The sequence below is a fragment of the Solanum stenotomum genome, chromosome 2 (genome assembly GCF_019186545.1).
Source record: "Solanum stenotomum isolate F172 chromosome 2, ASM1918654v1, whole genome shotgun sequence".
In the NCBI taxonomy this organism is placed as follows: domain Eukaryota; kingdom Viridiplantae; phylum Streptophyta; class Magnoliopsida; order Solanales; family Solanaceae; genus Solanum; species Solanum stenotomum.
In genome coordinates, this window is record NC_064283.1 from 72,312,317 (window position 1) to 72,330,888 (window position 18,572).

The window sequence follows — 18,572 nt, forward strand, 5'->3', positions numbered from 1 at the left end:
AAAAATGATCCAAAGATCATCCTAATACAACAATATGAGCTCAAAAGAATTGGCTAGGGAAAAGACTAAAATGCCCTTAATGATTCCCGGACGGATTTCCTTGTCAACTGCCCAACTTTCAAAGGTCATAACTCCCTCATACGAACTCGGAATCGAGCAAACTCGGTGGCGTTGGAAAGGTCGTTCCGCGAACTTTGCAACCATAACTGGAATTCCACCTAACTCATCCTGAGATAGAATTTATGGCTGTTCAAAGTTGGCCAAAATTTCACATTTTCCATACTTAGCCAAAATTTCCAAAACTTTAAATTCTTTCCAAAAAATGAAAGTTTCCAATTCTAAGCCTCTTCAATTATTTCATATTGCCGGATGTTACACAGGTAGCAGAGAAAACGATTCGCTCTAGTTTAGTAGAGCTAGCTGAGGACCCTGATGTCGATGTCCATTTTTATGCAAGTCAAGCACTTCAGTCAATTGATGATGTCATGATGTCAATACTTATCTGTATTTCTGTTGGGGGTTCAATACCAGAAATCTGTTGTCAAATCCTCTCTGGACGTCTGGGATTATGCCGTCACACCAGGAAACAGTAAAGAGAAGGCAGAAAGTGAAATACATCTGTCTGAGATTTGGGATTAGGATGTGTCAAATATGAAATGCTTCCTACAGTAAGCTCAAGTATTTACATGTAAATTGGCTGTTAGACTAACTAATTAGTATCTTCGAATGAATGGTTTTTCTTATTAGATTCTTTCTAGTTACTAAAGGCTGTTATATTTGGTGGTTTGTATAGTAGACCATTTAGTTGGGTCATGGCCATTCTGTTGTATGATCATAGTCCAGTGTAGATGAGTTGAAGGTTCCTATTGAAATTTTGATTTCAATACAGTAGTTTTTGAGAAGATTCTTATCATTGTGCATTTTAATAAAGAATGCATAATACATAAACGTGCATTTCAACTTGGCCTCAACTGGCATATATGTCCTCCAATTTCGGGTGTGCACAAGTACATATTTAAACTATTCAAAAGTTAAACAATTGTGACATCCTACGTGGTAGTTCTGCGTTCTATATGAAATCCTATGTGTATTATGTCACATAGGATGCGTGTGTTTTCTTGTTAAACATTTGGATAATTTAAGTGCCAATTTGCTGTAAGATTATTCTCTATTTAATGGTTATTATTCTAGGCTCATTTTTTGCTGTAAGATCATTATATCAGAGATTGTCTGTCATGAAATGAATGTTAATCTTATTTTAACTCAAAAGATTATGAGGGTTTCCATGAAATTTACTTCTTGAAATGAATACTATTTTTCACTTAATTGACGTTTGGTGATTGCTTTCAGAAAACCAAAAAGTCATTAGAGAAAACTTAGCTAGTAAGAAACTCTGAGAAGACGTAGATAAAGTCATTTAGGGAAAAAAACACAACTTGAGATAAACAAAGAGAGGCAGGTATAGACTTTTAGTTCCATTCCTCGGAAGCCACTTATTTTTTCGACATAAGATATTAAAGTCATCTTCCTCCTTTTTTTCACAACAAATCGATGTTTGATCCAAGCTTCTAATATGTCAAAAATGTTTACATAATAATTCAACTAAATATATATTTGAAGGTATTTAGGGGAACTTTTGGTGAAAAATAATTACTTTAAAACAGTAATAATAAATATTTTTTACAAGCTAAGATGGTAACTAGAAGCGAAAAAAGTAACTTATCGAAAGTATTTTTCAAGAAGTATGTCTAACACCTGATCTCATGCTTCCTACAATACAAGATCCAACAAGTACATTGGAGACCACTCTTAACATAAAAGCAAACATATGGAACATGTTACGGTTGAGGCATCTACACACCGACATCCCCACAAAATTGCCTCCCCTTCCTACTCGTAGGCTAGATGGAAGTATTTTGCAGAGTCCGAGCAACAAAGCTATAGGCTAGATGGGAGTATTTTGAATGAATTAAGTAATTATGGGTAGTAGCTAGTTAGTAAAGGTGGTTGACAGTAGTGGTTGATGCCTAATAGCGGTAACAGGTGGTGGCTGATTATAGTTATAGGCTTATATCTAATAGGTAGTGGTGAATGATGCCAGTAATTAGTATTAATATATAGTACTTGGTGACTGATGGAGATGATTGTCGATAGTAATTATTGGTTGTTACGTAGTGGTGGTTAATGATAATGATCATAAATGGTGGCTAGTGAACCGTGACAAATAAACAATAAATGGCGTTTTCTTAATTTAGTATAAAAATTGTCTATATCAAAAGAAAGAAAACATTAATAAACCAGAGGAAGGTTCTCGCATGCTAAGCATCTTTCACCTTCAATCCTAAAGTAGCGAGTCCGAGCCATTAAGGGAACAAGGAGCTAAGTCGACACAGATCTGTTTTCACGCATCCAACTAGCATTGACTTAGTTATGTATTATTAATCCAAATTAAATAACATAATTTATTTCTACTTTCTTTTGAATATACATTTCTACATGTGTAATGTGCTACTATGATTCAATTGAGACACTTTTTAAATTGTCGAAGTCATAGTACTCTATTATATGAGTATATATTAGTCGAAATTTAATTTGTTATGATTAACAATTTATCATACCGCAAAATATCAAAATCAAACTTCAAAATAGTGAACCCTACCATTCAAGGAATATTTTTTTAATATATATATATATATATAAAAGTTGTTTTTATGGTAGTTAACAAACTGTCAATGGGAAACCAAAAAAAAGTTGGAGTTATTAAATGGATGGTTCTTGAATATTAAAATATAAAAGTTGATGAAGTCTTAGTCCTCGCTATATAATAAAAAATAGTGAAAATAAGAATTGAATTTAAAATCATGATGTAAAATTATATGAGATAAAGTTGAAGTTTTATTTAAATATGTAATTTGGATTTTTATACACTATCACAAAGTTATTCTAAAAATAAAATTGAATTTGAGTTGTAATGTACTGCTTTTTTTAATAAAATTGAACATGATCAATATTATTAGTAACTATATCATCATGTTTATATTCCTTGAATATTTCATCACTTCTTTGGTATTCTTGAAAAAAAAGAAAGATATAAAATGGTGGAATTTTCTTTTATAAAATATAAATTTGTGGATTAATATTTGTTTTTAAAAAATATGAAATCATGATATGAAATTCTCAAAATAATTTTTTAAAGAAAATTGGAATTTCAGCTCATGATTTGAAATCGCAAGATAAAATTATTTATTCAAATAATGTTTTTTAAATCATGAGATAAAACTATACGTCCAAATGCTTAAAGTTGACCTAGTTTTTTAGGCATAATACATAAACATGACATTTAACTTACCTTCAGCGGACAACTATGACCTCCAACTTTGAGTGTGCACAAGTAGACACTTAAACTTTTATAAAATTGAACAAGTAGACACATGTGTCCTACATGACATAATACATGCAGGATGCCACATAGGACACAAAATTGCCATGTATGGTGCCATGTAGAATGAAAATGTCTATATTGTTCAATTTTATACAAGTTTAAGTGCCTACTTGTGCACACCCTAAATTAAAAGTCATAATTATCAGCTAACGTCAAGTTAAGAGTCATGTGTATGTATTTTTTTTTTTTAAGTCTTTGTTTTTTTTTTTAATAGCGATAAGTCTTCCTTTTGATTCATACTCGTAAATGTCTACACACAACCGCAAACACATGTCCTATCTTTTCGCCAATAAGGATTGTGGTGGAGTGGTAACTAATCCTTCATTCTTAATCAATAGTCTCGAATTCGAGTCCCTCTAAATAGAGAGTCACCTTTGGTAGGAAATATTTTATCCCTCAACATATAATTTTTGGTATAAATTAAAATTTAATCGAATTTTAATATGAAAATCGTAGATCGTGTGAAAAACCAAAAATAAAAAAATACACATGTCCTTCCCTTTTCTACTCAGCCTCAAAAATGCCGCCTCCAAATAGTGACATTGGACGCATAGCCAAAATAATGGATTCCAAGTAGATATTTTAAGGGATAAGGCGTAAGTACTCTCTAAACCATGATCGAAATTTTAGAGACGCATCTTAATTAAATTAAGGTTTTATTACTCCTTGAATTCATTTTTTTTTTTTTGTAATTTCATACACCTTTTCTCATATGACACGTTATTTCATGACTCCACATAAGTGAAGCGCGTGAGAGAATTTGTGCCTTATTCCATATTTAAGGAGTAACATGTGATTGGGTTGAAATATGAGTTTATTGTAGTTGGTGAAGATATGACGTTTGTAATAACTTTATATATATATATAAAGTTGACCTAGTCTTTGTCGAAGTCTTAGTCCTCGCTATATATTAAAATAGTGGCAGCAGGAGTACTTTTTGTCAATTTTCAGCTGAATGCCTCTCAAAGTGAGAGTCTTTCCATTATATAGAGAAAATAAAGATTACACATCCCTAAAGATCCGCCATTCCTATCCCTAAAGATCAGCTATTCTATCTATACAAATCTGCCATTGAATCCCTCTAAATCTGCCTTGCTATCCCTCCAAATCAGCTATTCTATCACAATATTTATTCACATGATTCTACAACAAATGTATATGATCATGCTAATTTATATCACTATATAATTACATTAATATATACAATCATTTAGTTGTCTATCATGCTAACATCCCCACTCAAATTGATGTTGGTGGATCAAGAAGCATCAATTTGCCTACTAGAAACTGATGGCGTTGCCGTGCCATGGATTTTGTAAACGCATCAGCTATTTGAAGATCACTGGACACATGTGGAAGAGTAATGACACCTTTATCTACAGCTTCTCGTATATAATGACAATCCACTTCGATGTGTTTGGTCCTCTCATGAAAAACTGGATTAGTAGCAATCTGAATAGCACTTGTATTGTCAGCGTGGAGAGGAGTAGGATGAGATTGGGGAAATCCAATCTCAGCAAGTAATCCACGAAGCCATACAACCTCGGAGCAAGCAGTAGACATGGATCGATATTCAGCCTCTGTTGAAGATTTTGACACACGATCTTGCTTTTTACTCTTCCAAGATATCAATGACTCTCCAAGAAACATGCACCAACCAGAGACTGAACGACGAGTATCAGGACATCCCGCCCAATCAGAATCACTAAAAGCATTAAGACGAATAGGAGAACCACTTGGAAAGAACAATCCACGAGTAGATGTTCCTAGAAGGTACCGAATGATGCGACGAACAGCCACCAAGTGGAGATGACGGGGAGCTTGCATAAATTGACTAACTTGTTGAACTGCAAAAGAGATATCAGGCCGAGTAATAGTAAGGTAATTTAGACTCCCAACTAATTGTCGAAATATAGTTGGATCAGGAAGAAGATTGCCTTCCTCACGACGATACTTGACATTCATTTCCAGTGGAGTATCTACGGAGGAGGAAACTTGAAGACCAGCCAAAGAAATCAGATCCTGAGTATATTTGTGTTGGTTTAGAAATACACCTGAAGCAACATTATGAACTTCCAAACCCAAAAAATAAGTAAGAGTACCAAGATCTTTCATATGAAAAGAATCTTTAAGCTGCTGTTGGAGGCAAGTGATTAGTGAAGAATCAGTTCCTGTGATAATAATGTCATCTACATACACCAAAAGAAGAACACAACCTGTAGATGTTTTCCGAAGAAACAAAGATGAGTCATATTTGCTCTGCTCAAAAGAAAATTGTAGCAAAGTAGACCGGAACTTATCAAACCAAGCTCTTGGAGCTTGTTTTAATCCATACAAAGACCGCTTCAACTTGCATACATCTGATGTAGGCGATGAGAACAAACCAGGTGGAGGTTTCATATAAATATCTTCTTTAAGATCACCATGGAGAAAAGCATTTTTGACATCCATTTGATAAAGAGACCAGTTTTGTGAAGCAGCAATGGCAATAATAGTTCGTACCGTAGTCATTTTGGCTACGGGTGCAAAAGTCTCCTCATAGTCCACCCCATACTCTTGTCTGTTACCAAGAACAACCAATCGAGCTTTGTACCGATCAAGAGTTCCATCAGAATGAAGTTTGATTGAATAAACCCACTTACATCCAATAGGGCGGACATTTGAAGGACATGAAACAATGTCCCATGTGTCATTTTCTTTAAGAGCCAAAAGTTCTTCCTCCATTGCTTTCTGCCAACATTCATGCTTGGAAGCTTGTGAGTAACAAGATGGAACAGATATGTTGGATAAAGTAGAGGAAAAGCCATACCAATTGGGAGTACGAGATACTCTTGTAGATCGCCGAGTAGGCTCAAGAGGACCAGATCTTGAAGAATTCTCAGATTCTAGTTGTGGTGCAGTTTCAGGCGGCGGATCAGTGTCGGGATAGGGTAAAGTTGGCCGACGTCGTTCATACACAAATCCAGGTTTGAACCTCTTAAAAGAAGATGATAAATCCTCAAAAGTAGGAAGAAGAGGAGAAACAGAAGATGAATCTACAATCGTAGGAAAGAAATACTGATTCTCAAAGAAAACAACATTTCTAGAAATACGAAATTTGTGAGAACATGGATCATAACAAATAAAACCTTTTTGTGAAGTACTATAACCCATAAAAGCACATTTAGTAGATTGTACAGAAAGTTTATTGCGTTGCGAAGGAGGCAAATGCACAAAACAAACACAACCAAATGTATGAAAATCACTATAGTTAGGATTTTGGTGATAAAGACGAAAATATGGAGACTCAAGATTTAGCACTTTAGATGGCAATCTATTAATTAAATAGACAGCAGTAGACAAAGCTTCCACCCAATATTTAGATGGTACAGATGACTCAATCAATAAAGTACGAGTGACATCTAAAAGATGCCGATTTTTTCGTTCAGCAACTCCATTTTGTTGTGGTGTATATGGGCAAGAGTGTTGTGAGACAATCCCTTTGTCAAGCAAGAATTTTTTGAATTCATAAGACATATATTCTCCACCAGAATCAGATCTTAATAATTTGATGCATGTAGAAAATTGAGTCTCAATGTAAGCCAAAAATGTCTTGAACATGGAAAATACCTCAGATTTGGATCGAAGAAAATACACCCATGTAAACCGACTATAATCATCTATGAATGTCACAAAGTATTTGAAATGAGCATGAGAAATAATTGGTGAAATGCCCCAAACATCACTATGAATGACATCAAAACACTTTGTAGCACGACTACCAAAATTAGGAAAAGGAAGAGTTTTACTTTTGCCTAATTTACAAGTAGAACAATCAATGGAAGCAACTGAAAATTTATTTTTATTTCCCAATAAACCAGAATTTGATAAATGAGACAACACAACAGAATTTGGATGTCCTAGACGCTTATGCCAAACCTCAGTTTTACTAGCAGTAGAAGTACAAGCAAAAGATAGAACAGGAGGAATGGAAAAATGTATAGGAAACAATCGTCCAACTTTAGGCCCCTTCGCGATTATCGTCCCCGACACCTGATCCTGCACAAGACAACCATTACGAGAAAAATTCACATCACAATTGTTATCTACCAATTGTCCAACTGAAATAAGACTAGTTGAGAGCTTTGGTGAAACAAAAACATTCTTGAAAGTTGGAGTAATGTCCCCAACCTTGGTAATGGGTAAATTACTACCATTGGCAATCTGTATTTGTGATGGACCTTGATACTTACGAACATTTTTTAGGATGCTCGTTGAGTTGGTCATATGATTGGAAGCGCCTGAATCAACAATCCAAAAATTAGATGTAACATCATTACCTTGTAATCCCAATGCTGAAAAGGCTGACACGATCATTTGTTGTACCATTTCAGGAGTAAGAACTTGTCCTGAAGATGAGTTATCATCAGTGGAACCATTTATCCTAGCTTGAAAAGCATTGATCCTACGATTTTGAGGGCGCGTGGGACACTCTTTGATAATGTGTCCTTGTTGTTTACAATAATTACAGAACTTCTTGCTACAATTGCTAGCAATATGACCATATTCCTTGCAACTGTAGCATTGAGTTCTACTCATATCCCTGCCCTTTCCTTTACCTTGAGCAGCAAATGCAACAGTGACATCATTTTCTTTCTTAAAAGCATTTTGTGTGACAAGACGTTGCTCTTCATGAAGTAATTCCCTAAAGCAAACATCCAAAGAGGGAGATGGGTCACGATTCATCAAGTTAGAGTGAACACTCTCAAAGTCGGAGCGTAATTTCATCAAAAATTGGTCTCGCTTGCTTTGCTCATGAACTGCATGAATCACTGATAGGGATTCAGTAGGTATTTTAGCATAGACAATATCTGTAAATTCAGCCCATAAGTTTTGAAATCCAGAAAAATAATCCTGAACAGAAAGACCTCCTTGAGAGTAATTAGCAATTTCATACTCCAACTGAAAGCGTCTTGCATTATTATCTTGGTTGTAAACCTTTTGTAAGTAATCCCACATGGCCTTAGCTGTCTTGTACGGCCTGAGATTAAGAACAATAAGAGGGTCAATTGACCCTAGAATCTATGTCATCACCCGAGCATCTTTAATCTTCCATTCACCTAGCTTTATTGCATCAGTAGGAGCAGGATCGCTTCCATCTATATGGCCCCATAGTTCTTTGCCGGTGACAAACAATTGAAATTGAAACTCCCAAGAAGAATAATTTTTACCGGTGAAACGAACACTGAAGGATTCAAAGTGATGTGAATTCATGCTTTTGAATAGCTATAAAACTACAAAGACTCAAGAAAGCAACTAGAATGACCAAGAACAAAATTCCCAGGAGGTAGCCAAAAACCAAGATTTTCAAAAAAAATTAAAAGGAACCACAGATGACTCTATGAAACAAGACAGCCAAGAGAAGGCTCTAATACCATGTCAATTTTCAGCTGAATGCCTCTCAAAGTGAGAGTCTTTCCATTATATAGAGAAAATAAAGATTACACATCCCTAAAGATCCGCCATTCCTATCCCTAAAGATCAGCTATTCTATCTATACAAATCTGTCATTGAATCCCTCTAAATTTGCCTTGCTATCCCTCCAAATCAGCTATTCTATCACAATATTTATTCACATGATTCTACAACAAATGTATATGATCATGCTAATTTATATCACTATATAATTACATTAATATATACAATCATTTAGTTGTCTATCATGCAAACACTTTTTTGTTTGATTTGCTCCTAAATTGATAATTTTCAATTACATTTCATATTTAGATACATATAATTAGATGTATTTATTTAAGATATATCTGAGATATATTTATTTGGATACCTTGAATATATGTATCTAGGTATCAAAATATGGAAAAAACTATAATAGAGCTAATGAGATTTGTGTAATTAGCCTCTAAGCTAACGAGATTTGTGTTATTATATATATAAGACATAGTACATAAACAAGATCCTTAACTTGGTTTCAGCGAACAATTATGCCCTCCAACTATGAATGTGCAGAAGTAGACACTTCAACTTCTATGAAATTGAACAAATATTTGTATATAATTAATCGGTTTGGTTCCGTTATTTCTTCGGTTTTTTGAATAAAACCATAACCAAACCAAATACTATCGGTTTTCAAAATTCTAAAACCAAACCAAATCAAACCAAACCAAACCCAAATAAAATTGGTTTTATTTTATCGGTTTGGTTCAATTTTTCGGTTTGGATCGATATTTATCCAAACCGTGAACACCCCTAATTGTCGTTAGTAATTATTGGCTCATTTCCACTTGTGATTACAAAGTTATTTCATTTGAGATATCTCCAAGTTCGATTTTAATATTCCTGAATCAATCTCAGAGCTTCTGAATTTGCCTCTAATTTGTGATGTTAAATCATTGGATATAATTTTAACTCGGAAGATATGGATGATGAAGAACTTGAGGTATATACGTTTAACGGCACCCAGTTATTTACCAAGTCCTAGAATAGATAACAATCTTTGTTACTCTAGTTGTACAAATGAAGTCTTTTCTAGCATCCCCAATTTAAAGAGACTGACCATTCACGCACTTAAAATGTTACATATCATCCATTGGGTAACTCGCTTTACCCATTTAAAATGTGAGTCGAGTCGAGTAACTTATCTATTTTTATTTAACTCATTTTTTGATCGACTCATATTCAATTCGACTGGCTCGTTTGCCACTCTAGGCGATTAAGCCCGTAGTAGGTGAGTCAAGAAAAGAACTTTTAGAACACTGTAAAGATGGTTGTTTTATCGAATGAGAACAAATAAACAATAATTGGTGTTTTTTAAATTAACAAGTGGCCGTCATAATTATACCTACCCACTAATCATTTTAAATAAACAATGACTCAAAATAATTTATTAAATACAACAAGATTTTTATAAATACAAATGATTCTTGAATTATATCCTCTCTACTTGTTCAAAAATTATTTTTGTTTCAATTCCTCTCAATATTGACTTGATGGAAGATTATACTGCTGTAATTTCTCTTCTTCAAACTCTTGATCAATCAAATCAATCAAATATTTCAGAACTCTTTCATGATCACAGTACTGAAATGCTCGATTCTCTTCGTGCTACAGCTGAATATTTTCAAGATGTTCTTGAAAACACTAGCAATGAGAAAATCAAATCTTTTGAGGAAGATATTAGAGTTGTTGTTAATGAGGCAGAGGATGTTGTTGAAATGAAGATTTCTGAAATCATCACAGGCGACAGCTGGACATTTGGAATTTTACAACACCAGGATATGCTACCAGTTGTTGAAAAAATGGATACGACAAAGAAACAAGTGATGGAGATTCTTTCTCATGATGCTGATCAAATTCTTGAATTAACCGCGGATTCCTTGATTGGCGCTTCTTCTATGAGTGATCCAATGCTGTCAGATCAGTTGAAAGATGATATCGTGCAGGGACTTGATGGTGACTTGGAGATAATAGATAAAAGATTGAGAGGACCAACGTCATATCTAGACATTGTCACCATATCAGGTATGGGTGGCATTGTCAAAACAACACTAGCTAAAAAAGCTTATGATCATCTTTCAATCAGGTATCACTTTGACATTTTTGTTTGGGTTACAATATCTCAAGAATTTCGATATAGAAATGTATTGTTAGAAGCTTTACATTGCATTTCAAAGCAAAGAGTTAATGTGAACACAAAAGATTATGTTAATATGAATGACAGTGAGTTAGCTGATCTGGTGCAAAAGAGTCTAAAGGGTCCTAGATACCTTGTTGTTGATGATGATATTTGGAGTAGGGATGTTTGGGATAGCATATCACAAATATTTCCTAATCGCAACAATGGGAGTCGAGTCTTATTGACTACTAGGGAAACTGATGTAGCAATATATGCAAATACTAGTAGCCCTCATAAGATGAACCTCTTGGATTTAGATAATAGTTGGAAGTTGCTCCGTGATAAGGTGTTTGGACTAGAACACGATCATCCTCCCGAGTTGGAAGAAATTGGAAAAAAAATAGCAGAAAAATGTCAAGGACTTCCCCTAATAATTTCAGTGATTGCAGGGCATCTCTCTAAAACGGATGCCAAGACATTAGAAAGTTGGGAGTATGTTGCCAAAACCTTAAGTGAAATCATTGCTAGTCATCCAAATAAATGCTTAGGAGTGCTCGGTTTGAGTTACCATCACTTGCCTAATCGACTCAAACCGTGCTTTCTTTCTATGGGTGATTTCCCAGAGGATTTTCAAGTTGAAACTTGGAGATTGATCCAATTATGGATTGCAGAAGGTTTCATAAGGATGTCTTCTGGAAGTCGTAAAAGCTTGGAAGAAGTGGCTAAGAATTATTTGGAGGATCTTATCAGCAGGAACTTGATAATGGCTAGAAAAAAGAGATACAATGGTGAGGTAAAAGCATGCGGAATACATGATCTGCTGCGTGAGTTCTGTTTGATAGAAGCTGAAATGACAAAGTTTATGCATGTTGTGAGAACTCCATTTCCATCAGCAATAAAGCCTAATTTTCGTCGCTTCAGTATTCAAAAGCCTATTAAGGATGGTCATAAGCTCTTCCCCCCTGTAGCCAGATCTATGTACTGGTTTGATTACTTGGGTCTACCTTTTGAACCCCGTATTAAGCTTCTCTCTATATTGCCCATCTACGGTCAAGATCCTATAATACATGGATTTTTCTCTTGTTTCAACCATCTCAGGGTATTGGTCATCATCCCTGGCTGGTTCAGCTCCACTTGCGATTACAAAGTTATTTCATTTGAGATATCTCCAAATTCAATGTTTTAACAATATTATTCCTGAATCAATCTCAGAGCTTCTGAATTTGCAAACTCTAATTTGTGATGGTAATCGTTCAGGTATGACTTTACCTAGGAAGATATGGATGTTGAAGAACTTGAGGTATATACGTTCAGGGGGAGCCACTTATTTACCGAGTCCTAGAATAGATAACAATCTCGTGACAGGGATGCCAAATCTAGAGGAACTTTACGGTATTTCTTACTCTAGTTGTACAAATGAAGTCATTTCTAGCACTCCCAATCTAAAGAGATTGATCATTCGTTTAACTATGAGAGTACACTATATTCCGTATCGTCTCTTGGATATGTCCAGCTTGACAAAACTTGAGACATTCAAGGTTTACTGTAATGGTTATATGGAAGACCCCATTAAGATATTTGTTTTTCCAAAATCACTTAGAAGAGTGTCTTTAACTTGGTGTCATAAGTTTATTTGGGAAGATATATCATCAACTTTCATCATGTTGCCACATCTTGAAGAGCTCAAACTTAAATATTGTCAAGCCGAAGATGATATATGGAGATTGACTGACAAAGACATATTCAAAAGCTTGAAGTTGTTGTTACTGAGCTACCCAAATCTTGAGCGTTGGGAAGCTAGCAGTGATAACTTCCCTAATCTAAAACGCCTTATTCTGAAGAATTGCGAGTTCCTACAAGAAAGTCCAACAGATTTTGGGGAAATTGGTACTTTGGAATCAATTGAGTTACATGATTGCAGAACTATTTCTGAGGATTCTGCCAGAAATATCGAACAAGAACAAGAGGAAATGGGAAATAATATCCTTAAGGTCTACATTCATAGCAACCACAGTAAGTTTTAATTCTCCCTGAAAAGTTCTTCACATTATTTAAAACCTCAATTTTATTAAATCTTATCTCCATGAAAGCAAGATGATGACTTGTACTTTTTATCTAACTTATGCAGCGGATTGAAGCTTATTTTGAGGGATCATCTAATGCTATCTTCCGAATTGAGAACCGTGCAGTTCATATTTTGTTTTTATATTCTGATCATTTGTTAAATTCATGTTTTAGGAATAAACATGTTTAATACATGTCTCGGCCAATTGTGTTTTTGTATTTCGTAAATGGTAACAATTGATGTACTGTAATATCTATTTTGTTTTCGAAATGAATAAGGATGTTCAATCTATTATGCATTGCCTACGGAGTATAAGAATTGCTGGTTTCACACTTTGAATCTGTTTTCCTCTGTTCATGTATGATACATGTTTTTTTGTTGATGTTCTGTTCTTTATGTGATATCTAGAAACGTACACACAGCACACTGGTTTTCTCTGCATTACATTCAAGCTAAGATTGTTGGTTACTTAGCTTTCCCATTTAACTTATCGGCAATGACATGCTTTCCCTTAGCTCTTGAATATAGTTCAATACAAGTTCAAGAAAGGAAGATGGTTTATAGACTTGGATTTGATGAATTGTGTTAAAGGGCATAGATGTCAGACGAGGCTAAGTTAAAGGACATCGTCAAGGAACACTTTCAGGCGTTGAACTTCTTCCAACAAATTGTTGAATTCGTCATTTACGCTTTTAATCAGCCTTTCACTTAATAGCTTCAACAAGTTCTCCACCAGAAAGTTCACAACTGCATCTGCCATCTCTCTTTGTTGGTTAAGAAATGTGAAGAGTATATTTTAGCTATGAGAAGTTCACTTTACCAGTATAGAAATCACCAGGAGCTTCATTTTTTTTAAAAATGTCAACAAATATGAATTGAAATTCGTCACTGTTTGTTTTATATCCTGATTTCTTTCACCACGTACAATCATTCACACCCCTTTTCGCGCACGGCAGAGGAAAAGTTTTTCCAATTTAAGTGACGGTATTGATTTAGGGATTATTTTTTATGTTTTCAGAGTCGCCACTTGGAATTGAGTTATGGTGTTCCAAGTCACCTTTTTGTTTAATCCCTAATCAAAAGGAAATGACTCTTTATTTGGTTTGCGAACTAGAAATTCGGGTAAGGAATTCTGTTGACCGAGGGGAAGGTATGAGGCACCCCTCGAGTCCCGTGGTTCTAGCACGGTCGCTTTTGTTGACTTATACTTATCTTGATACATTTTTCGATAATTTGTGTCTATATGCCAAAATTTGCTTATTTTTAAATTGTTAAAGTTTTATTAGTCTTAAACCGGATGCATAACTGCATTCTCGATCTTGACATTTGGAGACATAACTGTCTTCCCCTCTCGAGTTCATCACACTTAATAATCTCAATTTACACCTCTTGGTTTGAATTAACAAAAAATAATTATTAAAACAATTTGGACAAGGTGCGTCACCGCATCCTTGAGTTTCTTCTAAGTGTTTCAAAGAAAGATGTGTAACCACATTCTTAATTGAAACTAACCTTTGAAACGGGTCATATATTTTAATATTTTACCTACTACTAGAAAGTTTAAGTGTATTATTAGTGATTAAACTATTTTATACTATTTACATTCATGACTACTATTTAAATAATAAAAGTCTAAAATCTTAAACAAATAAAAAAAAAGTTATGTTCATATTCAAATTTGATATGGATGCATTTACGTTTTAAGTATACTTGCAAGTTATAACAAAAAACATTAAAATAAAATAAAAATTTGTAACTCTTCATCTCTTAATTTTCTAAAATAAACATTTTTAATATTAGATAAAGTTGACTAAACAAACTACTATACAATAATTCTTTTAGACATTTAGTTGATTTTGGTTGGACACAAGAGGTACTTAATTGATAACAACATATGGTACGAAATGAAAAATAATGTACAATAGAATAAATATAAAATATTTCAATATTATTGTGTCAAAATTAAACACACCTAAATTTCGAGCAAACTTCATAACATTGAAATCAAGTATTATATAATCATAAAAAATCAAAATTATACAATAAAATTAAACGGTACCTCTTGCGAAAATTCAATTCATGAAAAGGAAACAATCCTAATAAAGAACCACGAACTCGAAACCACGAAAGTGTACCTCGACCTCACTTTTGTTTGTGAATGAAAGAAATATAAAGTGGGGGGTGTTTTTGGTTGCTGATTTTTCTTTTGTTTTGTCTGTGTGTTGTAGTAATTTTTTTTCTTGGTATTGCTGGTCGTACTTTTGTATTTTTGGTGTTGCTTGTTTTTTTGTTTTTTCCTTCTCCCGTATGTTGTAGTAGAAAGGAAGACCAAAATGTTTTTCCTTTTTTTTCTATTGGCTGTTGTGCGTGTGTTGTGTTTCTGATTTTCTCTTTGCTGCCGTTTTGTAAAAAAAAAAATGTTTTTTTCTGTGTGTTTTGCAGTGTGGCTTTGGTAGCTGATTTTTCTTTCTTTTTTTGTTTGTGCATCTGTATGTTTTTAGAGGATGAATGTGTTCTGTGGCTTTATATAGTAATATTGGGTGTGTTGTGTTGTACGTACGTAGTGTAGTGTGTATTGTTGTACGTGTGTGTAATGTGTATGTTGTGAGGGAGTTAATTCTTGAAAGTGGGGGTGTATAGGTGTAGTGGAGTTAAGGAGTAGGAAACTGGTGGGGTAGTGTAGATAGTAGGGTCGGGATAATTGGCAAGGAAATGGGTAATTGGTAGATTAGATTAATATTGTTATTTTTAATAATTATATTATAATAAACATAATAATATAATATAATATAATTATTTGACCCCCCTTTTTTCACTAACCAAAAACTAAATAGCTAATAATAAATTATAATCACTAAATACTAGCTTATTTGTTAAATTAAAAGAAATATATATTTTTTGTTATTTTTAAATCGTTTAAAATAAATTTACTAAAATAAGACAAAATTGAAATATCTAACTTAGACCTAAAAGAAATATTTAAGGAATAAAAAATAGTGTAAAACTTTATGTTCGATCAAAAATTACGTGTCTATAATAATCTAACTTGCTAATACTACGCTATGTAGTATAACCTCATACCTCAACACCGTCAAGTATTGTTCATTGTTTTGTGATTATAGAAGATCCAGACTAACTTCAAAATGTCAGGCAAATATTAGAATCCACCCCATTGTCATCCCTAAATTTCAGCTACATATTTAAGGAAGATAATTTTCCCGAAGAAAGCTTATTGGTTTTCCTATCACTAGTACTAAAGCTTACGCGAAGATGAATGTCAAGATTTGTCTCTTGTTCTGTTTCCAACTTCAAAAAGGATGCAGTAGCAGTGGCGAAGACAGAAATTTCACAAAGGGTGTCCAGAAATAGCAACTTGTTATGTTAACAACAACAACAGCATACCCAGTGAAATCCCACTAGGTGGGGTCTAGGGAGGGTAGAGTGTACGCAGACCTTGCCACTACCTCGTGGAGGTAGAGAGGCTGTTTCCGAAAGACCCTCAGCTCAAGTACATCAAATCCAAGTAAAAGGCGAGGAAAACAGTGTATAAAACATAACATCCAATAAGAAAGATAGTATATAATCAACAAAGGAGACAGTAACATCAATAAAACAATGAGAGAAGTGAAACGCAGTAAACAACATAAAGCTATAGGTATCACAGACAAGAACTGCAAGTGCAAGGCTAGGACTACTACACACGCTAACAACCCATACCCTCGCAAGGAAAGACAACACGCTAGCCCTACTTCATTTATGATCATAAGAGGACATAAATGAAAACATGATATGCATGACCAAACTAAATCATAGTAAAACCTTTAAAGAAGAATCATAAGTCATGAACATGGTCAACGCCTCTTAAAATCATATTGGAAGATTCATAAAACCTTTAAGAACAATTTACTATTAACCGACATAGACTACCTGAGTTATAACGTGGAATCTGGTATCTTGCTCTTGCATCCAAAAGAGATGTCCTTACTTGTGAAGGCAAGGACCTTAAACTTATAGCTTAGGTGGATCAACTAGCTATGTATTTCTAAGACAAAACATACGGGGCACATAATTAGGGATAAGGAGATTGCTACTGGAGACATGGGCTCTACTAGCGGGAGAGACTCCATCTCAATATCATCTCGGTGCTAAGTAAAATTCCAATGAAATAGTCATAAACATAAGCATATCATCATACATGAAAAACACAATTAAGTTACTAATCCAAGCTTAAAACATCATAGAGTATCTCCTTAAATCATGAATCATGTATGCGTGAGAAAATCTTTGACCAATCATGATTCCTTAATATGTGAGAAATCCTTTCACAATTTCATTTATGCTTATCTTGAAGCAACCTAAATCATAAAACATTCCTTTTCATAAATCATGCATAGCTTTCATGAAAACATCACTCATAGATTCATAACTTCTTCATAAATTCATGTCTTTAAGAGTTCATAGTCAAAATCATGAATAATACATGAGTTCATATAAAATCAATTGAAAAATATATAATTGAGTCAAAGCAATCATAATAATATCAAATTTAATAATTGAATCAACACAATTAGAACCCACGAAGAATTAAATGAAATCTTAATCAAATTAATGAAATTAAACTTAGAGAATTGAAAAATCTTTGGGGCTCAATGGGTGAATAAAACTCATTGATGAAACTCTACATACATTGAGGATCAAAGCCAAAAAGCAATGGAGGGATAGGACACTTGAAGCTTGAAACCCTAGTCTTCTTCTTGAACTTGAGAGAGAATTGGGGAAGATGAATGTAGATAGGCTTTGGGGATTTGAATGAATGAGAGAGTTGGGGTAATTTTAGTAGTAGAAGGGTAGTTATAAGACTTAAAATTAGGATCAAAACAACACAGTATAAGTATTAAATGCATAGGAAAAGACCCAAATACCCTTAAGAAATAATTGTCAAACAGTCCTACGATTTGGACCTACATCAGTAAAAGTTTCCACGACCCAACCATAGAACCTACTTCAGAAACCCACATTCACCTTACTTCCCACAATATCTGTAGACCCCATCCGTAGAACCCAAATTCAAGTCCAAAATTTCACTAAGTCTTGAACACCCCTATGGAACCCATCTACGACTCGTTCAAATATTTACAGCTCGTCCTGTCCATTCGTAGGTCAAACTTTAGAAACTTGAAATTCCCAAAAATTATCACCAAGTCTATGACTCCCTTCGTATGGCCTGTAGGACTTCCTACAGTTCATACATAGGACTCGTAGAACCTGCTTCAGTGTCAAATATCATAATTTTCCCTTTTCTTTCGACTTTTCAATTTGTGAGGTGTTACAATATCTCTCCCTTGAAAATATTCATCCTCGAATAGGACTCAAGCTAGCAAGAATAGAGTAGGAGATAAACTAAGAACTAGACATGAATGCAAATCTCATCAAAATGCACATAAACATGGAGA

General features: G+C 34.2%; 2 protein-coding genes and 1 pseudogene across 2 annotated transcripts in view; 1 reads left to right on the forward strand and 2 right to left on the reverse strand.

Annotated features, from left to right (window-relative positions):
* Positions 1 to 18,572, reverse strand: part of LOC125854278 (putative late blight resistance protein homolog R1B-23) — a 154,632-nt gene that overhangs the window by 87,309 nt on the left and 48,751 nt on the right. The window lies entirely within an intron of this gene.
* LOC125854279 (putative late blight resistance protein homolog R1B-23) overlaps positions 1 to 18,572 on the reverse strand; it is a 70,295-nt gene that overhangs the window by 48,500 nt on the left and 3,223 nt on the right. The window lies entirely within an intron of this gene.
* LOC125854274 (putative late blight resistance protein homolog R1B-23) lies at positions 10,429 to 13,421 on the forward strand (annotated as a pseudogene).